The sequence below is a fragment of the Babylonia areolata genome, chromosome 9 (genome assembly GCF_041734735.1).
Source record: "Babylonia areolata isolate BAREFJ2019XMU chromosome 9, ASM4173473v1, whole genome shotgun sequence".
In the NCBI taxonomy this organism is placed as follows: domain Eukaryota; kingdom Metazoa; phylum Mollusca; class Gastropoda; order Neogastropoda; family Buccinidae; genus Babylonia; species Babylonia areolata.
This window is the reverse complement of record NC_134884.1, coordinates 42,932,856-42,939,028: the sequence shown is the minus strand read 5'-3', so window position 1 is coordinate 42,939,028 and position 6,173 is coordinate 42,932,856. Positions and strand designations below refer to the sequence as shown.

At 50.2% G+C, this 6,173-nt stretch overlaps 1 protein-coding gene across 1 annotated transcript in view; it reads right to left on the bottom strand.

The window, feature by feature from the left end:
- The window catches only part of LOC143285885 (uncharacterized), a 47,522-nt gene extending 41,822 nt beyond the window's left edge, over positions 1 to 5,700 (bottom strand). Inside the window, exon 1 of the mRNA XM_076593328.1 lies at positions 5,604 to 5,700. The gene's annotated coding sequence lies outside the window, so the exon portion shown is untranslated. The remainder of the gene's footprint in view (positions 1 to 5,603) is intronic.
- Positions 5,701 to 6,173: the final 473 nt, after the last annotated feature.

Sequence of the window (6,173 nt, the reverse complement as noted above, 5' to 3'; positions counted from 1 at the left end):
GAAGGGGGTTCAGGCACTAGCAGGTCTGCACATATGTTGACCTGGGAGATCGAAAAAATCTCCACCCTTTACCCACCAGGCGCCGTTACCGAGATTCGAACCCGGGACCCTCAGATTGAAAGTCCAACGCTTTAACCACTCGGCTGTTGCGCCCGTTGTTCAACATTTCAATTTCCTCCACTTAACGCGCGACACGTAAAGCACACCTTTCCTCAGTGTGAGCAACTGAGAAAGAATGCATCATCCCTAGAATATTCTGGAACAGTCAAATGAACTATCAGTGAGCGGAAACGGGAACGCCACTGCCTGTGACGTTCGAAAGAATCAAATGGAATACTGCTACAAGCATATGATGACAACATGATGATAACTTACGTCAAACAATGATCGGGTGTGTGACTGAACAATGCAATTCCTCTGGCAAAGTTAACCGACTTGCCGTTGGGGCTACAGACAGAGAGACACAGAGAGAGAGAGAGCGGGTTATAGCTGCAGACAGGCTGAATAATTAAATATTTTGTGGAGGAGGAATTTTTTTTGTTTTCTGTCCCGTCACACATATCGGTGATGGAAGACATTTTGTTAAAGTATTTATGTATACGGCTCTCACCTATGGGTCCTAGAAGCTGCCAGCATGCGGCAGCGCCCAACCCCTGGGCAACGGCTTTGACAGGCTGGCTAAACTAGGTGAGGGTAGCCGACGGGTCTCAAACCCTCGGTGAGTTAGGGCTTGTCTACCCAAGCATGTGAAGACTGGATCCGGCGGACTCTGCGGAAGAAACCTTCATGGTTCAACGGAGAGGAAGGCGGTTGCAGCAGAGCACTGTGGAGTGCTGAGGGCAGGATGAGGCACATAGGACATCCTGGTCATCCACTGCATCCGTTTCCATCTCCAGTCGTCTTGACCTCGTCTGGCCACTGGATACAGACGGTCTCGGACAAGAGAGTGAGGTCGACGGTGCGCAACTCCTCCTCACTATAAGCAAAGTCATCGCGCAAGTCATCAGTCATCCTTCATCCCATACCATCATTTTCCCAAAGCCCTGTGGTGACAGGCGAGCGACGAAGCGACAGGTGTGGGTACACTGGCAGTCGTAGCCGCGGACCTGCACACAGGTGGCTCAGGCCATAGGGTCGTTTTTCACCGACTGGAGCAGCGGTGGAGATCGGCAGCCCCATGAGCGACTGGGCAGCTCTCTTCAGGACAGCACTGTTCACCTCCATGGCATGAGGAAGGGGCTAGAAAAGGTGCCCTAAACATTGCCTGCTCCACACCACCCTAGTCAGCATACCATGGCTGACAGGGGCCCTACTCAAGCAGTCGACACACAAAGGAAAGAAAGAAGAAAACAAGGAGCATCCCATTGACCATTCGCACATGGAACGTGCATACGCTTCTGGACAGAGGCAACTCAGACAGACCACAGAGACACACAGCACTCATTGCGAGTGAACTAGCCAACATCGACATCGCTGCCTTAAGTGAGACCAGACTGGCAGAAGAAGGCGAACACCTTCTTTTGGAGTGGGCGCAAACCTGAGGAGAGACGTGAAGCTGGAGTTGGCTTTGCAGTGAAGACAACCCTCGTTGGCAAGCTGGCTGGCCCCCTGAAAGGAGTGAACGATCGCCTGATGACGATGAAACTCCCCTTATGCAACGGGAAGAAGTTTACCACCATTGTCAGCACCTTCGCGCCCACCATGACCAACCCGGATGAGATCAAGGACAAGTTCTACGAGGACCTGAACGCTGTCATCACCACTGTTCCCAACGCAGACAAGCTCATCATTCTTGGTGACTTTAACGTGAGAGTTGGCTGAGACAGCACCTCCTGGGAAGGCGTGATTGGGAAGTATGGGGTTGGTAACTGTAACAGCAATGGTCAACTACTTCTCCAGACATGTGCCGAGCACAACCTTCTTATCACAAACACCATCTTCTGCCTCCCTACCCGTAACAGGACGTCATGGATGCATCCTCGCTCTGGGCATTGGCATCTCATCGACTTTGTCATCGTCAGGAAGAGGGACAGGTAGGACGTACGAGTCACGAGGGTCATGTGCGGCGCCGAGTGCTGGACAGACCACCGCCTTATCGTCTCCAAACTCAACCTCCGCATCCAGCCCAAGAGACGGCCTCAGGGCATGAAAGCACCCAAACGCCTGAACGTCAACAAGCTGGAGCTAGGCAACATCAAGCAGAGCTTTGCTGACACCCTGGAGGAACGCCTTGAGTCCACCGTGCTGGACAACCAGAATGGGGAGGCAGCATGGGGCGCACTGCATGAGACGGTGTACAACACTGCCATGGAGTGCCTGGGGCATTCTGCCAGGAAGCACAAAGACTGGTTTGATGTGAACTGCACTGAGATCAAGCAGCTGCTGGAGGACAAATGCCAAGCCTACAGAGCCCACATTGAAGATCCCAAGTCACAGTCAAAGAAAGACATACTGAAGAGCGCACGCAGCACCATCCAGCTGAAGCTGCAGCAGATGCAGGATTCCTGGTTGAGCAACAAAGCTGATGAGATCCAGGGCTTTGCAGACAGGAACGACATGAAGAACTTCTATAACGGCCTGAAAGAAGTCTACGGTCCCACCACCTCCGGATCTGCTCCACTCCTCAGTGCTGATGGTTCTATCCTAATCACTGACAAGGACGGGATCCTTGAGAGATGGGCTGAACACTTTGACAGCACACTGAACCGCCCCTCCACCATCAATGATGAAGCCATCGACCGACTCCCCCAGGTCAGTGAGTCATTGGATGCCATTCCAACTTTGGAGGAGACCCAGAAAGCTCTCCATCTGCTATCCAATGGCAAAGCCCCTGGCTCAGACTCCATCCCAGCTGAGGTCTACAAAGAAGGTGGTATGGCGCTGACTGAGAAGCTTCATCAGCTGTTCCAGCTCATCTGGCAGCATGAGGCAGTTCCACAGGACTTCAAAGACGCTTCCATCATACACCTGTACAAGCGCAAAGGAAATCGTCAGGCCTGTGACAACCATCGTGGAATATCCCTGCTGTCCGACGCAGGCAAGACTCTGGCCAGAGTGCTCCTCAACCGTCTCATAGCGCACCTTGAGCAAGGTTTCCTACCAGAGAGCCAGTGTGGCTTCTGGAAAGAACGCGGGACTATAGACATGGTGTTTGCTGCCAGGCAGCTCCAGGAGAAGTGTCAGGAACAGAACGCCGACCTTTACTCCACCTATGTCGATCTGACCAAGGCCTTCGATACTGTTAGCAGAGATGGACTTTGGAGAATCATGACGAAGTACGGGTGTCCCAGAAAGTTCATCACCATCATACGGCAACTACACGATGGTATGCTGGCCCGAGTCCAAGACAACGGAGAGACTTCAGAACCATTCCCTGTCTCCAACGGAGTCAAGCAAGGGTGTGTTCTTGCCCCCACCCTGTTCAGTCTCATGTTTTCAGCCATGCTGACAGATGCCTTCAGAGACGCTGACGTAGGCATTGGCATCAGGTACCGCACAGATGGCTCACTCTTCAACCTCAGGAGGCTTCAAGCAAAAACCAAGGTGAGGACAGACACCGTCAACGACTTCCTGTTTGCTGATGACTGCGCTCTCAACGCTGCCTCCGACGCTGACATGCAACACAGCGTCAACAAGTTCTCTGCTGCCTGTGACAACTTTGGCCTCACAATCAGCACAAAGAAGACTGAGGTGATGCACCAGCCAGCTCCAGGAAAGCCTTACGTTGAACCAAACATCTTCATCAACGGGCAACGACTGAACGCGGTGGACAAGTTCACATACCTGGGCAGTACACTCTCTCGCACAGTTGTCATCGACGACGAGATGAATGCCAGACTCGCCAAAGCCAGCGCTGCCTTCGGCAGACTCCATAAGAACGTTTGGAACAGGAGAGGCATCACCCTGGAGACGAAGCTCAAACTATACAAGGCCATAGTTCTCACCACACTGCTCTATGGATGTGAATCATGGACGGTCTACAAACGCCACGCCAAAAAGCTGAACCACTTCCACACCACCAGCCTCAGAAAACTTCTTGGCATAAAGTGGCAAGAGAAGATCCCTGACACAGAGGTGCTTACTCTTGCAAACTTGCCCAGCATCTACACCATCTTGATGCAGGCCCAGCTGCGCTGGGCAGGCCATGTAGTTCGCATGCCAGACCACCGGTTCCCCAAGAAACTGCTGTATGACGAATTCCAACATGGCAAGCGCTCCCATGGAGGCCAAAAGAAGCGCTTCAAAGACACTCTGAAAACTTCTCTGAAGGCCTTCAACATCAGCCACGCCACGTGGGAGCTAAATGCAATGGATAGACTAAAGTGGCGTTCAGCTGTCCACAAAGGCGCCAAATCCTGTGAGGCCAACAGAATCGCTGCAGCAGAGCAACGCAGACAGGCCAGGGAAAGCAGTGCCAGCAAGTCTCCGACAGCCGCCACCATCTCCTGTCCACACTGCGTCAGAACCTTCCAGGCGCGGATTGGCCTGACCAGTCATCTGCGCACCCACAGAGCCCAACCCAGCCACCCCCAGGATGACTAGATGGTCCTCGTCGATCCCGACGGACGAACCACACATCGGTTAGATGGGGTGGGATATGTGAATGAATGGAGAGTTGGGGGAAACTGGGCAAATGATGGTGAAATGAGGGCGAAATTTGAAGAAAAAAAATCTAAATATAATTACAGGAAATAACTCAGAGGACTTCGTAAAAGAGAAGTCGTTAAACTGACAAGCGAAACAACTGATAATGAATGCAGAAAGTCAAAAACGTTCTCAGTCACTTGTGAAGACACACTTTCGTGTACGTAAGGCTTCATCGAGCTACAGTCAAAAATTATGCTTTATTGTCAGATTACTAAAGCATATGCACTTGACATTAGAACAGTACTTGGTCCATAATGAATTTTATAATAGTCTGAGAGTTAAACACAGAACTGGTCTGAAAATCGGACCAAAGTCTGAGAGAGTTGTCGAGGTTTTAGACTTGAATGAAAGCACCTCTAAAAGTCTCTTTTTTGTGTATTACTTATTTCCTTGTATGACAATGGGCAATATACTTTTATACTATCTGCAATAATGATGAAAATAATGAAACAAAATAAAACAGAAGAGAAACATATTCGAAGTCAAATAAACTAACCCTCAACCATCCATTTTCCAAGTTCATGAAAACAAAAGCATTCTTTTTCTATCATTGTAATTAAGCTACTGGCACGAATTACTCTTCTTGCGAATATTATAGGCTTCAGCAGTGTACTTCGCCAGTGATCTTACTGTATCGTCATAGTAATTCGTTTTCAACACACTAATGATTTCTTTACTCCTTGCAGCACTTGTTTTGAAAACAACACATTTTTCATGAATAGTATCATATAATTTGCAATTAAATAAAAGATGCATTTCATCTTCCCTTTGGAACCCACACATTGGACAAGGGGAGAGTGTGGATGGTTCAGTGTAAAACCACCTTGGATGTGCATTAAGTCACAGAGAGAGAGAGAGAGAGAGAGGTGGGTGGAAAGAAATGCAGAGAAAGACGGACAGACAGACAGACAAGACAGAGAGGGGACAGACAAGTGAAGCCAGAACGAGCCCCATACCTTGCAGTCCAGTGACGGCACAGCACTGACTCCCTGACGGTCCACGCAGACAGACTGACGCTGCGAATGGCCACAGACACGTCTCTCGTCCCCCCCGCTGATGTGATGTCGGTAAACGTTACACCCCCCTACCCTCCCTTCCCTCACCTCCAAGCCCGCCCCCTCCACCCCACGCTCGCTCTCCCCCCCCCCGCCCCCCCCCCCCCCCCCCCCCACTCCCCCATAAGTAACCATAAAGACGTCAACTACTGATTAAATCTTTTTTTAATTTATGCTTTACTTGTGTTGAGATGTTCGATTTTGCTATCAAGATGCTCATTTTCCTGTGGAGTATCTGACTTGTAGCTTTTATGCCGTTGGGTGTTCAACAGCTTGACATCGTTTTCCAATGAGCTCACCACCATGTTCGCTCAATGTGCTGTGGGAGTACACACAGAAAAAGGAGTGCGCACATGTGCGTGCATACGGGCGGGCATTCTATTTTACTGAATTTTGTTCGCCCTCAGAACAGGTTTTTACTTTAAATCCTTCTCTTGTGATGATCCTGACGGCAAATTTCTGAAAACTAAG